The sequence below is a fragment of the Pongo abelii genome, chromosome 1 (assembly GCF_028885655.2).
Source record: "Pongo abelii isolate AG06213 chromosome 1, NHGRI_mPonAbe1-v2.0_pri, whole genome shotgun sequence".
Classification (NCBI taxonomy): Eukaryota; Metazoa; Chordata; class Mammalia; order Primates; family Hominidae; genus Pongo; species Pongo abelii.
The window spans coordinates 58,445,848-58,461,647 of NC_071985.2; positions in this window are offsets into that span (position 1 = coordinate 58,445,848).

The window sequence follows — 15,800 nt, forward strand, 5'->3', positions numbered from 1 at the left end:
TCTCTGATAGCCAGTGATGGTGAGCATTTTTTCATGTGTTTTTTGGCTGCATAAATGTCTTCTTTTGAGAAGAGTCTGTTCATGTCCTTTGCCCAATTTTTGATGGGGTTGTTTGTTTTTTTCTTGTAAATTTGTTTGAGTTCATTGTAGATTCTGGATATTAACCCTTTGTCAGATGAGTAGGTTGCAAAAATTTTCTCCCATTTTGTAGGTTGCTTGTTCACTCTGATGGTAGTTTCTTTTGCTGTGCAGAAGCTCTTTAGTTTAATTAGATCCCATTTGTCAATTTTGGCTTTTGTTGCCATTGCTTTTGGTGTTTTAGACATGAAGTCCTTGCCCATGCCTATGTCCTGAATGGTATTGCCTAGGTTTTCTTCTAGGGTTTTTATGGTTTTAGGTCTAGCATGTAAGTCTTTAATCCGTCTTGAATTAATTTTTGTATAAGGTATAAGGAAGGGATCCAGTTTCAGCTTTCTACATATGGCTAGCCAGTTTTCCCAGCACCATTTATTAAATAGGGAATCCTTTCTTTGCTAATTTAAAGTTAGATACTCTGAGTTAATGTATCATGCTTCTCTTGGTATTAACATCACTTGCTTACATCTAGGCTTTAATTGCTCTAGGTAATCACCAACCTAACTCAATAATCTAGTAGTCCCAAACTCGTTAGTTATCTGTTGCTCAGAGTCAGGAATGCTTTAGCACAGTCATGGTCCCCATAAGGGATTCAAATGGTAATCTACATAGTAAAATACAATAAATTCATATTTATCAATATGCAAGGTGAAAATGAAATCTCTAAAGATGAAACTTCATTTTCAATATAAATGAATTATGGGAATGAAGTTTGGGACAAATTTTGTTGTTCTTTCTGATTTGGTTGACGAATGAATACAAAAAGGGGTCACAAACATTGAAAAAGACTCACTGGTCTGGAGCAATAGAAACAAGTAGTCATTAGAACGAGATTTAAACCTGTTCAATTGACCAATTCACCTTAGTGAACTCAGTTTTGCAAGCAGCCAGTGATAGACTGTCACTGCTGGAAGCTTGCCAATCAGGAACAGACTTACTCCAGAAAACACACCTCTAAGTGTCACTTATTCATTGAAATTCTCACCAGAGTAACCACTCTTCTACAGATGGTATCAATCTGTTTGCACCTGTGAAACTCTGCCAATTCGTTCTTCAGTGTAATTCTACCCTCTTAAATTTATTATTTTCTTAATTCAGAACGTAGTTTCTGACAATTTAAATTTTTTCCTTAAATTATATCCTTTCATCATAAGGACCCCTTATTTAGTGCTTAAGTGATATATGACTAAGTATACTAACATTATCCATTCCGAATGTTTTCCCTCTCTTTATTTTATTTTAGCCTATCTTCTGATTTATGTATTGTTTAGTTAGATTTATTTGTATTTTAATTCAAATATTTTTGTTTGTAATATATTCTCTCAAATTATTTATTTGATTCTGACCTATTGTTATTTTATAAATGTATTTATCTCACAGTATAGTATTAAATATTAAAGTAATTTTTATTTGTAAAGAACTCAGAACTTGGGGCGTGAAAAAAATGTTTATTTTGTTGTTGCTGTTGTTTTATGAATTTTAAAAATTATTTTTATTTCCTTTATTACTATTTTAGGCATCACTTCTTTATATATAAATATTGGTATAAAAACTCTTATTATACATTAGTACATAACTAATTTTAAGTGAGTTTATTTATGTCTGCATACTTATACACACATATACACACATGTATATTCTCTCTCTATATATACACACAAACACACAAACATTTATATATGTTAAACACTTATATAATATGTATAATACTGGATGATAGAATTATAAGCAATCTTAATAATTTTTGCTATTCTATTAATTTTTAATTGATTAGAAATGAGCATTTATGGCCGGGCGTGGTGGCTCTTGCCTGTAATCCCAGCACTTTGGGAGGCTGAGACAGGTGGATCATGAGATCAGGAGATCGAGACCATCAAGAGGCTAACATGGTGAAACCCCGTCTCTACTAAAAATACAAAAAATTAGATGAGCATGGTGGCATGCACCTGTAGTTCCAGCTACTCGGGAGGCTGAGGCAGCAGAATCACTTGAACGCGGGAGGCAGAGGTTGCAGTGAGCCGAGATTGCGCCATTGCACTCCAGCCTGGGTGACAGCGCGAGACTGTCTCAAAGAAAAAAAAAAGCATTTATTGATTATTATTTGTAACCAAGAGAGTATTTATTTCTCCAGCATTTGGTGTATACAATATAGAAAAATAAAATAATAAACCCAAATTTATTTTTAAATTATATAGTTTGGGATTATAGGTCTCGAGAAATAATAAACTCCAATAAAGCCAGAAGCACAGAAGTGCAATAAACCTTTACCTTTATAAATAAGGATATAAATACCAACTTAACTTTAATATACTTAAACACATTTGCTTACTTGAAGGTGAAGAAAAATGTGAGTAGTACCCCTTGAGTGCAGATTACCCAATTGAAAATATTTAAAAGAAAGTCTAAGTAATATAATATTCTCCTGCTCTCAATAATAAGGAGAAATTATCATAACAAATGTAATGCTGACAGTTTTTTTCTCTTGAAGGATAAATAACGTATTCATATACCCTTGCTGATTGCAAGTATCTCGTATGTTCAAATTGCTGATAGCAAGTATCTCATATGTTCAAGAGGAATTTCTATAATTAACTTTTAGAATTTCTTACATAGAAGATAATAGAAATGATAATAGTAATACTTAAGAATTCAAGTTCTACACTTCCTATATGGACTGCATTCAAATTCTAGTGGTTTGAAACATTTCTACTATCTCCTCCAAAATGAGAAGCAAATTTGTTCTTTCGCTCTTACTGCTTAGAGAAGCATAACATATTAAGTGGAAGGGAGACTAAGAGAAGGCCCCTAGCTGATATATAGTGTGGTTCAAGCAGGTCGCCTGGATGGCTCTTATGACTTACATATGAAACTGCAGAAATTCTGTCTAGTAGATTAAAGGTAATATATAGAATTTGTGGAAAGCCTACATGGGAGAATCAGATATGAGGATCGTAGGTGTTGGAGCACTTCTTTTTTTTTCTTCAGAAATTAATTGTTTTTCATCTGATGAGTAGATCTTGGTTTTCTAAGCCCTTGAAACAAAGTAAAAGCACCTGAATGTCGATAACTCGTTAGCTACATGAGCTAAGGGGCTGATCATGAACTGTGAGTTATTAATGCATCAAGTCAGCAATTTAGAGTACCCATCAGTACTCAAAACACGTTGGCAGCCCACTCTCCCAGTGTGTCAACTCCTGCCATGCAGCCATCTCTCCTTTGATGCATACACTTACACAAACCTGTAGCTGCAAAACATGCAAATACACTCCATGTTTCAGATATTTCTTCTAGGACCAGATTACAAATCCTCCCAGCAGTGGAATTCTAAGTATCACATAAACCACCTTTTCTCTGGAAGAAGATATATCCTTAACTATTACTCCAACAAATTCCTGTTGAGTACTAAAAATTTGAACCAGGAGGGAAAAACAAAACAAGCCTTAGAAACTGCAGTGAAGTTATGGGGAATAGTAGATAGCAGAAACCTTAGAAATAGTACAGGGAGGCAGACTATATGTGACCATTTTAATGCACCGCAGAGTTTCTGTGTGGGTTATTCATTTACTTGCTATCCCAGGACACCAAGGACTGTGGAGACCTCAAAAATACCGACTTAACTTTACTAAGCTGATCAAGCTGTGTTCAGTGGCCTGTTAACAGATCTAAAATCTTCATACCCCCTAAAATTCAGCAAGTCTTTCGCTTGCCTCTTTATCTTACAGGATCATTATCATGTCGTAGGGGACAATGGTTGTTGTTAATTAACAAGAATCACATATCCTTGATTTGCTTTCAACTTCTGCCATGCTTCTGTCAGTAATACTCTCTAAGTAATTAATTAACATATTTTTATCATTATGGTATCCCACACATTTTGCTTCTGATTATTGCACTCAATTTAGATGAACAGAAATAAAACAATTTTAAGGGTCTCATACAATTCACTGATCTTGCTATAGCCCCCTTTACCAGGAGGCAGCTGCTTTTAGTGAATTAACAAATGGTTTAATAAAATTCTGGCACCCTAATAGTTGAGAAAAAACCTTACAAATTTGGGGTGTAGTATCACCCACAACTAAAAATGGCTTTTTCTCCTACAATCAGAATATATGCATCATGGATCAAGGGAGTACTATAGTTTCAATTAACATTAACACAGGAAATAAAATTGAAAATGGTACCTTGCACCATTTTATAGGATGATACTTGCAAACATTTTCTCCCTAAAGCCATGATCCTGATATATATCTATAATCTGTATGGAGTACAACAATAAGAGCTAGAACATACTGAGTACTTGGTGTGTAAAAAATGTTCGAATGATATCCTCATAGAAAAATTCATTTAACTTCCATGAGAACCACATGATGTATTTGCTGTTATCTTTCCATTACGTATGTAAAGAAACTGAATGCAGTAGACTTACATATGTTATTCAGGCACATATCTGTTAAATTTTAAAGGCAATCTGAATATAAATATCGTGCTTATAGCCACTATACAAAAATACTTCTCAAATAATTGCATTTCTTAGGATGTGAGCAGTTCACTGTTGCTGGTTTTATAGTTTTTGCTATTTGTGGGATGTTTAAGTACGAAAAAGAGGTGCACATTTATATTGAATAAGGAGCAGACATTAGCCGTTAATCATATGTCTTTTTTTTCTGTATGTGTTTTGAATACCCTTTTTATTTGGGAAGTATTCCCACATTGTTACTTGCTTACTTAGGCAGAATGGAAAGTTGCATTTTTTTCCTTCCTTTAAAATAGAAAACAGGTATGTGACCCAGGTTCCAGAAATCAGATATGTGATTAAGAATATGTTTTAATTTGTTTTATAAAGAAATCTTATTTTTAATTGTTATTATATAATTTTATTTATAACATATAGCTTATTTAAATGAAAAATAATTTTTGACTATGTAGTTTCAAGTTTTATTTTTTATTATTGTCAACCCATAAACACTTTTATAGAAAGCAAGAAATATGGGTTCAGTTTTTCTAAAATTTTAGAAATCAGCAAATTGTTTTATTCTTTTATGCAACTGATTGCCTTCCTTCCTATTTGTTACTGTCAATTGCTCTGCTTTAAACTTTTTTGAAGGATATTCACAGTGACATAGAAAAGCAATAAACAGGCATATAGTTTGAGTAAACCCAAAAATCTAACATGAGTATACTGCATATATTCTAAATTTAAAAATTTATTACATCATGATTTTCATTGATTATACTATAGAAGAAGCTGTGCTAAACTAAAGAAGCTAAACTAAAAAGAGAGACCTCTTTTAAACTAAAAAAGAATATGTTTGTTTAAAAATATATTTATTGGAGGCTGAGGCAGGAGAATGGCATGAACCCCGGGAGGAGGAGCTTGCAGTGAGCCGAGATCGCGCCACTGAACTCCAGCCTGGGTGACAGAGTGACACCTCGTCTCAAAAAAAAAAAAAAAATATATATATATATATATATATATATATGTTTTATATATACATTTTGTCTAATAAGTAAGATTTTATCCTATCTTATATATTTTAATTTCTTGCTAATTCTACACATTCAGTTTTTCAAAAAATGACACATTGCCTGGGCTGCCTGCTATAGTACACTTAATTTTCATGTAGCCGTTGAAGACTGATTGGGTATAGTAGAAACTGGACCGAGTTTGGCTTGTCTGTGTGGGACCAAGTCAGTGCTAGAAAAGGAGAGAGAAATGGTTTCCATAAAAGAAATGATAAATTTTAAAAGTCTAGAAAAAAAAATCAGAAAATAAAACACACCTTAAGGAAATCTCTTTATCTTAGGCAATGATGGTATTATGATGAATTTTTTTTTCTTTAGAGGTTGAGAAAGGAATTTATGACTTTTTAATTCTTTCATGTAGCATCTATCTACATGTCTCTATCTCCATATCATGACTTATGTCTCTGTCTATCCATCTATAAGTTTGCTGTTTAGTGAATGATCTACCAAAGTGCTCTTTGGTACATTTGCTAAGCAATATTTTATCTGTTTTGTTTTACAAAGGAAAAATTAATAGGACCTTTGTTTATTTCAGGGTCTTAATTAAAAGCCTATGAGATTTAAACAATGTTAATATGGATATATAAAAATTGCATGTAGCTATTTTATATATACTACAAATCTTTGTTTGACTTTTCCAGCAGAGCCCACAATGAGTTCTTCCAATAGTCCTAAAATTATCCCTAGTCGATGATTTTATTAGGGGGGAACAAACAGAAGTTAACCATTAGTTTTTATTTTCCTACTGCATTTATACATTTATACTATCAATTAGATTTTAGTGACAAACAATGCATTTATAAAGTATACCAAAACCTGAAATAAATAAGTGAAATAAATACATTTTAGCTAATTCAGAAAAATCAGCTGTATATTATTAAATATTGATTGAGGTATAAACACATTGCATTAACTATGAATTTGTATATTTCAAGCATCCATATTAGGATCTAAAACTCATACACTGTTGAGTCATATGGTGCCTGCCACTGACAAGGAAGGTTATTGTCATTTCCATAATCTTGATATTTAGTTAATATTTTCCATTTCCTTAACATTTTGGGCTCCAGAGTGACACCTTCTTACAGAGACAATTACAAACTTGGATATCTGTGACTTACTTCCATTCTTTGCTTTCTTAGACTTACTATATTCATGTGACCCTAAACATTATTTTCTTCTTTTGGTCTGTGTTTGATTATAGAGGTGAAAATCCTTCACATATTATTCTGTGACTCTCTTCTTCAACTCAATTTTGTACTATTGAGATTCGGCCATGTTAACTAATTCAGCTTTAATTCATTTGTTTTCACTGTGGTAATTGGTTCCATTTTATCCATTTTAGTTAAAATAATGCAATTTATCTTTCCATTCTACTGCTTATGATTGTTGGAGTTGTTCTTTATTTCTTTCTATTGTGGATAATGCTATGGTAAACATTCATGTACATAGGTGTGAGCATATGTGCTTGTGTTTTCTTGGAGTAACGCAACTATGAAACCACTGGGTATGCGCATTTTACTAAACATTTCCAACTAACTGTGCAAAGTGCTTATAATCTCTTATGGTTTAAATGCTCCAAAATTTAGCAATTTTGGTATTTTCATATTTAATTTGTGTTAATCTGATAACTGTGAAATAACATCTCACTTTTGTTGTGATTAGCATTTCTATAATTCTTACTAAATTTGAGCATTATGTCATATATGTGAGGTCATTAATAATTATATTTATGTGGCATGCTTGGTCATGTTTGTCTTTTTGTTCATTTTTTATTTCTTAAGGACTCAATTTTTAATATACATTCTGAATACTAAACAATTTTTTGGTTTTATAAATACTAAATATCATTTTGCTTATTAAAAAATGCACATATAGGTTACAAAAATATACTGCCTGTATTTTTTCACTCACTTTATGGTATTTTTTTAATAAACAAAAGTCCTTAGTATAATGTAGCTCAGTTCACTCTTCTTCATTATGTGATTTGTGCTTGCTGTGCCTTATTTAAGATATCTTACACTGGTGTTATAAAGACATCCTTGTATGTTATTTTCCAAAGATTTTATACTCTTTGGTATTTATATCATCAATCTCAGTGACTGTTTAGTCTGTAAAGTAGAAATCCAGTTTCATTATAAACCACGATGGATACCCATTTTCCCAGTAACTTTTATGGATCATTACATTTTTATCAGACTGATTAACAATGCTCTCCCATGATAAATGACTGTATATGAGTACTTACTGCTGCAGCTATTGTTTCTCTGTTATGTTTTTCAGGCTACTTTTCTATTCCAGCACTAATGCCACATAAACCTTGGTTTGGCAAGGGATACTGCTTTTGTCCCTCATAGTAGATGTATAGAGTTTCTGGTATCCAGTTTCATAACTGTGTGTTGTACGGGTTTGTTCCCTAGCCCTACAGAGCCCTGCATAGTCCTCAAGATCTTGGATCCCAGCCACATGAGTAAATTCTAATTTAACTCTTAGGTTCTTAGGCCACTGAGTTTAAGAGTTCCTCAAAGTTTGGGGTTCATAATTGTGGGGTTTTTTTTTTGTTTCTGTTTGTTTGGTTTCCACTACAGGTTTCTACAACATGAACTCTGACATTTTTCATTCTTATTTTATGTGTGGGCTATCATTTTGGTGTATCTGAAGTGAACAGAAGAAGAGGATTTCAGCATATACTTGATCTGATGTATTAAAATTAAACCCATTGTAAACCTTTCATTTGAGTATATAAAAATATGATTAAAATTTAGTTATATTTATAAAATACATACAAATTTAATTTAAGCATGTTTTTGGTGGGACACTGTAATCATATCAAATTGCTACATACTTATATTACCTCTGCAATAATAAATTAATATTTTCTTTCAATGTATTTTCTCCAAATATGGTTTGAATTCTGGAAATATTTTTCTTTCTTAACAGACACATTTTTATTAAAAACAGTATTATCCACCTTTCTAATTCACTTTATTATTCTTCCTTTTTCAATTTATTCTATCAATTTTTATTAAACATGAGCTTTTAGTGCCTTTAGATTGTTTCAAAATATTAAAATTTCCCACAAGAGACAGATTTCAATGTAATCAAATACTATAAGGAGAGTAAGGGTATGTTCATAATTTATTTTGTGCAAGGTGGCATCATAGAAATATAAAAATACCACAGCATCTTACATGAACTATTTTAAAGATAGTAATATTTTTACATGTATCAGGCCATTCTTGCATTGCTGTAAAGAAATACCTGCGACTGAGTGATTTCTGAAGAAAAGAGGTTTAACTGGCTCACCATTCTGTAGGTTGTACAGGAAGCATAGTCCTGGCATCTGCTTGGCTTCTAGGGAGACATCAGGAAGCTTAAAATCATGGCAGAAGGCAAAGGGGAAGCAGACACTTCATATGGTGAAAGCAGGAGTAACAGAGAGAGAGAGAGTTGAGGGGGACTTGCCCCCACTTTATATGATCAGATTTCTTGAGAGCTCACTCGCTATTGCAAAGAAAACACCAAGCCATGAGGGATCCGCCCCCATGATCTAAACACCCCCCACCAGGCCCCGCCTCCAGGATTGGAGATTACAGTTTAACTTGCGATTTGGGCGGGGCAAATATCTAAACTATGTCCATTTCTACATGTGCTTTCAAATGTGGTTTTTTCCTAGAGTCTTCTTATTTTACAATCAGAATTCTCAAAATAATTGGAAAGAACATTAATATATTTTTTCAGCCTTCTGCCAGTTTTCCGAAGAGATAATATTTGCTTAAGATTGTTATTTTCTCAGAAGGAACAAAATGGTTTCAATTGTTTAAATCCAATTATGTATATTTTACATCTAAATTCATCCTCAAAGGAAAATCAGTAAATTAGGGGTATTATTATAACTAGATAGAGATTTCTCAGTTAGCAATGGAAGCTCATTCCATCACCCAGGATAAAAAATATCAAGCACCACTTTCAGGTAATGGATCTGGCCTGCTTCAGATCATCTTGGCACCTGCTTGACCTTACATTTATACCCATGAGATTTAAAATGAAAATTTCATTGCTTCTGGAAAGAGACGTGAATTCAGTGTGTGCATAATGTTAAAATTGAATGTCATAAGGAGTAAAAAATAATGTTTTTGAGAAATAGTATGACAATGTATAATATGTATCTTTGTTAATGTCTCACTGAAATAATGGGACACTTTCACTGCTAGCTCATTTATATATATTACTGAAATTTAAAATGGTTAACTTATTAAAGTTTAATTATAGAGATCATTGTCACTATGGCCACAGAAGGTTACAAATTTTGTTTCCAAGAATAACTCATAATGCCATTCTTTGTTTTGGTAACTTATATTTGAAGCTTTTTGATATTCCATTGAATAAAATTTGAACATTGTCTTTATGTTCATTCATGTAGTAACACATCATTACTCTGAATGTTAGTTATGCAGTTTTCATTATGCAGGACAGAGCCAAAAAGCTTCAAAGAGAATTTTTTTTAAAAATCCTTTAGTTTTCTATTTGGTAGTCATGAAACAGTGAGTTATTCCTTGCTATGATAGGTGCCGCTAAGCAAGAGAACATTTTTTCATTATTAGGCAATTTTTATCCCGGAAGAAATAGAGATATTTTAGGGACTCAACAACAACCACAAAAGAAAGAGGAAAATTTCCAGGCAATTATCCATGTGAAAGATTTTGTTTTGTGTACGAAACCAATATTTCAAGAAGAATGAAAGAGGAAAAAGGTTGCTTATGGAAGTTAGATCACCTGAAGTTCTTATGTTAAATCTATTGTATTGCAATAGGAATATTATTAATCCTATTACTGTGTTCATTGAAAGTCACAAACCTCTGAATGCTTGGTTATGATGCCACAACTGTGCTAAATGCATCATCCCACACAATTCTGTCGTATTAACGTCACAATAGTGTGTAATAAATAACATTATTGCCTTTCATTTTATGGGTCAGGAAAATGAGTCTCTGAAAGAGTCATTTGTCTGAGTTATATGGTTAATAAGTATTACACATGGACATCACAACCAGCCTAACTCTGGAGTCTGGCCTCTTTACAATGGAGAAAACAGAATTATAAGAGCAATAGACATAGAATAGATGAATTTTGTAGGTATACAAAGTATTAGCTCTGTTATTTATGTTAGTTATGGAAAGGTAGTTATGAAAGAAGCCAGTGCCAGTCTGAGTAGACCTATATACAACACAGAAATGAATGGAATAGCCTGCAGTGAAACCTTAAAAGCACACAGTCATAAGGACTTGATAAAGAAATTCTGATATTGCTCTTTCTTAGCAAACCACAAGAACTGTTTTGTTCTTCCGAGTGCTAATGTCATCTTCTACCACAGGACATTTTCACATGTGATTCTTCTGCCTAGAAAGCTCTTTCTTTTCTTTGCCTGGTAATCCCAATTACTCTTTTATATCCTGGCTCAATACTAACCCTATTAAGGAACCCTCCAGGGAAACCAAAATTAGGTCACACCCCCAATTGGCACCTGCACGTTTCTCATTTTACCCTCTCTCATGCTTCATTTCTTTGCATCACTTAACACTGCATATTTTATGTATTTGGTGTATTTTCAGACAGCACAACTCACATGTCCAACAGATACATTTGTCCATGTTTGCTCACTTCTGCATCTGCAGCATCTTGAATGGGCCTATTACCTCATGAACGTTCAATATTTGTTGAAGGTTTCACTAGGTGGAAGTAGTTGTGTGAAATTTCACACATATGTCTATCTCTTCTCTTAGATTATAAGTTCGTGAAGGAAAAGACTACATGGATTTTTGTTCACTTACTACAGTTTCAGGTGCATACTAGGCCCTCATTAAGTACTTCATGAAAGAATGAGTATTTTTTTCAGACTGCAGAGTGCAGGACTAGTTCTCAAATGACCTTGGTGGTCCAGTTCTTCCCTCCTTTCTCACTGTAGTTTTCAGAATGTGCTGAGAATGCAACATCCTAAAATAAAGAGGAACTGGCCCAAATAGCCCAGGCTGTGTTCCCATCCCTGCTAGAACAGAGTGACCTGCAATGCTTTAGCCCAGAGGTCAAGTTGCCCCTGCGTATAAAATGCAATGCAGAGCACACTTTCAGGGTCCTTCAGCTACAGTGCAGTGTGAGAACTTGCAGACACAACTCCATCTGCCTTGAGCAGCTTTGCTGAGCCTTGAGGGATAGGCTCATCATGAAACATATGCTTCCAGTGCCCATTATTGCCTGTGAGTAAAAAGTTGCTTGATTTAAATTTTTATATGAATATTCAGTCTCTTGTGACTTATGCAAGTGGATTTAGATTGGTGCATGGTATGGGTGAGTAGAGTCCTCTTCTGGGATTGATACCTGAGCACAGTGAACCTGCTTCACAAGGCCCCTCCTGTTTTGACTGAGAATACCACAAATTGGAGTGTATTCCTTTTTAATCTGTACCATACAGTAGGGCCGGGTGCGTTGGCTCACGCCTGTAATCCCAGCACTTTGGGAGGCCGAGGTAGGTGGATTACCCGAGGTCAGGAGTTAGAAATCAGCCTGGCCAACATGGCGAAACCCCACCTCTAAAAAAAAAAAAAAATACAAGTTAGCCGGGTGCAGTGGTGAGTGCCTGTAATCTCAGCTACTCAGGAGGCTGAGGCAGGAGAATCGCTTGAACCTAGGAGGTGGAAGTTGCAGTGAGCCGAGATTGCACCATTACACTCCAGCCTGGGTGACAGAGTAAGACTCTGTCTGTTTCCAAAAAAAAAAAAAATTTCTGTACCATACAGTTCTAATTTGTTTTACCATTGAGTACTCACCATAATGATCACAACAACATTAATAACAAGAACTTTTTCTGATCCAGAAATATTTTAAATATTTGTATTTTATTAAAATTTATAAGGTGATTAACATTATTGTCACTTTTCACCTCGTTTTACAGATTATGAATCTAAGATAAGATTTGAAACAGCTTGCTTAGAATCCAACTCTACTAGGTTTATTCCAAGATTCAAATCCATGTGACTTTGGACCCAAGCCTGTGTTCTTAACTGCCCCACATGAAAAAATGAATGTTGTTTCAAATATTCATATGTTAATGTGCAGTGTCTTCATTAACTCAGACTGAGAATCTTTTGATTATCTTTTTTTATTTGCTCTGATATAGTCTTTTAGATGTTAACATTGCATATTAACCAAATGTTTCTCCATGATTAAAATAAAATTTATATTTAAAAAATCTTAATTTATATCAGTTTGTGTTTAAAAATATTTTTAAAACATAAAATTATTTTAATGATTAAGTAAAATGTTAGACATTCAAAACAATCTTAGCAATGAGTCGAGGTCAGTAAGCTTTAACCTGATGAGTGTTATACTCACAAAACTATAAAGAAAGTAAAGCAGAATAATATACATTTATCACAAATGTGAGAATGGAATAAAAATCAGAATGGAGAACTCCAGTGGAAAGAAAACAAATTATGAAAGGAAGGATGTTCACTCTCTTTAGGGAGTAGAACAAAATACAATTTTCTTTGTTGTTTTTTGTAAATTGTTGTTGTCTTGTAAATTCAAGACAAACTGAAAATAAAAGAAAGAATGTGAACTGAACTCTTTATGGAGAGAGAGAGAAGTGTCACTTTAAAGTCAATTATAGTCTTTTAACACAACCATGAGAAGATACAGGAAACTGAACAAATAGATTTCAAGTTATCAGTCAAGGCTGCACTGCATACTCTCTATTCCAATCAAATTAGAGACAGAAACTTCATATTAATGCATTTGTGTTCTATTTAATACTCACAAAAATGAGCAAAATAATTCAATGTAGATTATGCATGTTAGCACCACAGAGGTGGAGGTTCTGGGATGCAGCTAGAATGGGGTTTGTGTGCAGGCACAATGAGTTCTTAAAAGGGGTAATCGTTAGTCATGTATGAAATACTTCCTTGGACTACAGACAAAGAGCATATATGTATGTGCATAAAAGCTGTGTGAAAGGAGTTATTTTAATTCATAGGAGGGCACCCACCTCCACCAATTAAATGAGCATTGTTTTTATATACAAATTCTAAACATTAATCACGTTTTATTAGGGACTTGTAAGTTCTTGCATAAATATTTAGGCAAAATAAAATAGTTTTTATGTAGTGTATTTTTTTCCTTTACAACTAAGCCTATTTGTACAGACTTGTTATAAAACCACGTTTTACATTAGAGTTTTGACCTAAAATGACAAATATAGAGGGTAAATTGTACAAAACTAACAGTTTTATAAATAGTGCATTGTTTGAATTAAATGAGCAATTTGGATTTTTATAATTACAATAATAAAAAGTGTCAGTTTTCAGTAGCTATGTTATGGTTTGAATTTACGTGCCTGTCCAAAACTAAATTTAAAACCTAATTTTCAAGGTGATGGTGATAGCAGCAGTGCACTGTCTGTAGCGCCACTACCATCATGCCAGCTGCTTAAGGGAGGGTGCAGGGAGGAGGCGGACAGGCCTCCAAAGCCCGCCCTGGGGGCTGCTGTGATGGGGCCAGGCCGGGTTGGCCACCAGCAGGAAAGAGCGAGCTTGGGCAGACAGAGTCCCTGAGGTGGAGCTGGGCCCAGGGCAGTGCTGCGCTTGCACAGGAAGTGTGGGTGCTACGCCCAGGGCAGGAAGTGGGAGTGGCATCTTCTTTAGGGACCCAGCCAATGATGCAGCCACCACGCCCACGCCACTGAGGGTGCCAAGTTCCTGTGCCTCTGAAGGAGGCTCTGTGTGAGGCCATTTGGGGCCACGTCCCCAGGGTCCACCCCACATTGGAGTGACTCCTGAGCCTGACACTTCTATTGACTACCTGGGTCTCATCATCCACCCCACCCTGGGCTGCCCCTGAGCACTGGGGCAATGGGGGAAGTTTGTGGCAATATCCCCCCTGCCCCAGACATTGGAGTGGGCCCGACAAGGACCTGAAGGCTGGGACCTGGGCTTCCCATCCTGTGAACCAGAGTGGGGACTTGTGGTGCCTTTTCCAGGCCTGCCAATGGCTGCCCATGGGTCCTCCAAGGCCCATAAAAGCCCCAGGTTCAGTTAGAGCTCAGCAGATGTCAGGATGACCAACTGCAGAGAGGAGCTACCCACTCCAAGGACTCTTCACTGCTGAGAGCTGGGAAGATGAGAGGGTGACCAGCCTGCAGAAAGGTGCTTCCCACTTCATAGTCTCCTATCTGCTAGGAGCTGAACAATCATAAGGACACCCTGGCTGCAGAAAAGAGCTACCCAGTGCAGGTCTCCTCTGAGCTGTTCTATCACTTCATGAAACTCCTTTAAGTCTTGCTCACCCTCCACTTGTCTGCGTAACTCATTCTTCCTGGGTGCAGGACAAGAAGTTGGGACCCACTGGATAGGGCTAAAAGAGCTGTAACAAAAGACTTGGGAGCTTCTAAAGCCAGGGCTTTGATTCCCTTTTGGGGCTCTGCAGTTCCTGGCATCTCCAAGTTTCCAGGTACCCACCATGTTTCCTGGTGCCAGCTGCAGAAGCTGCTTGCAGTGCACCTGGTCCAGCTGCAGCCTCATGCAGAGCTGGTGCCCATGCTGGCACCTGCAGATTCCCACCCCATGGCAGCAGTCAGAATGTCTGACTGCACAGTAGACAGACCCCACACTCACTCACACACCCCTCACCATTCCATGTAGTCTCCCTCAGCAGGTGTGGGATCCTGGCCAGTGGTGTGAGCCGAGCACAGCCTGCCAGGTTGAGTGGGCAGAATGAGTCCAGAGGGCCCAAGCAAAACTTGGGGAAAGGCACCACTGGCCACAGAAGTGTCCAGCCAGAAAAGTGACAACCTGAAGATCCTGTAACAATGGTTTTAAAAGGTGGGGACTCTGGAAGGTGATTATTCATCAGGGCTCCACTCTTGTAAATGGGACTGATGCTCTTATAAAAGGGGCTTCAGACAGCTTCCTCTCATTTCTGCTGTGAGGACACAGCAATAATACCACCATCTTGGAAGCAGAGAGCAGCCCTCTCCAGATTCTGAATCTGCAGGCAATTTGATCATGCACCTCGCAGATTCCAAAATAGTAAAAACAAAAACAAAAAAAAAAGTTTCTATTATTTATAAATTACTTAAAGTTACCCAATCT